This window comes from Phyllostomus hastatus, unplaced genomic scaffold (genome assembly GCF_019186645.2).
Source record: "Phyllostomus hastatus isolate PE091 unplaced genomic scaffold, TTU_PhHast_1.1 phas_scaffold_345, whole genome shotgun sequence".
Classification (NCBI taxonomy): domain Eukaryota; kingdom Metazoa; phylum Chordata; class Mammalia; order Chiroptera; family Phyllostomidae; genus Phyllostomus; species Phyllostomus hastatus.
The window spans coordinates 19816702-19817747 of record NW_025334024.1 but is presented as its reverse complement, the minus strand read 5'-3'; the positions used below and the strand labels follow the sequence as shown (position 1 = coordinate 19817747).

Here is a 1046-nt window from a genome sequence, read left to right as displayed (position 1 = left end):
GTGTAATCCCTTCAGCTTCTTTCATCCAGCCTCCCAAACCCTCCCCTCTCTGATAGCGTCTACCTGTTCCATGTATCCATGCTTGTTCTTCTATTGTGTTCATTAGGTTATGTTGTACATTAGACTCCACATAAAAGTGAGATCATATAGTGCTTGTCTTTCTCTGACTGGTTTATTTCACTTAGCATAATAATCTCCAGGTCCACCCCTGATGTACAAAAGGTAAGAGATCCTCCTGTTTTATGGCAACATAATATTCCAGTGTGTAAATGTACCGCAGCCTCTTTACACAGACTCCAAACTCATCTACTGATGGGCACTTGGCTGTTTCCAGATCTCGGCTGTTGTAAATAACGCTGCAGTGAACAAACATTATGAAACACTTCATGAATTTGTGCGTCATCCTTGCTCAGAGGCCATGCTAATCTTCTCTGTGTTGTTTTAATTGTAATATATATGCTGCCAAAGCAAGCACAAGGCATGAGTTTTTAACAAGCACTGAAATTTCTCTTTCCACCCCCTCCTGGCTTTTTTTTTAATGTTCCCAAAAGGCTGGGATTAGGAATCCTCCCACAGCCCATCTCCCCCGAGAACGTTTATAGCACCACTTCTGATTTACAGATTTGACCCAATGGCATAAGGCACAGCTTCTCCCCTTTAAGAAAGAACAAATAAGAATGAAGTGTTAGATTGCATTGCTAATTATATATTCCGTTCAAGTGTCAACCATCTGTTGCAATTGTTTAAAAAGCAGACATAAGTCAACTGTTGGGGTGAGATGTTTACCATTGTAAACACACAGAAGTTAGTGACATCGGTGGAGATTTGTCTCCCTGGCAGGTGCCTGAGGCTGCCCTGGGATTCAGTTGATGTCTTTGGAAGCCCGCCTTCCTGTGAGAGGGTCAGCGGTAGCTCCAGATCACTGATGATTAAGTACGAGTCATACTTCAGAACAGCACTCTCAATTTTCGGAAAGGGATAACTGAGATACAGTGAGAAAAAGGCACTGCCTATTCTACACTTTAAAATTTCAGCACTTACAATTT

The 1046-nt window shown here is 42.0% G+C and overlaps 1 non-coding gene across 1 annotated transcript; it reads right to left on the bottom strand.

The window, feature by feature from the left end:
- Window positions 1-368: 368 nt before the first annotated feature.
- LOC123806212 lies at window positions 369-475 on the bottom strand. The gene has a single exon (XR_006783447.1). It is a non-coding gene; the product is annotated as a U6 spliceosomal RNA (small nuclear RNA).
- Window positions 476-1046: the final 571 nt, after the last annotated feature.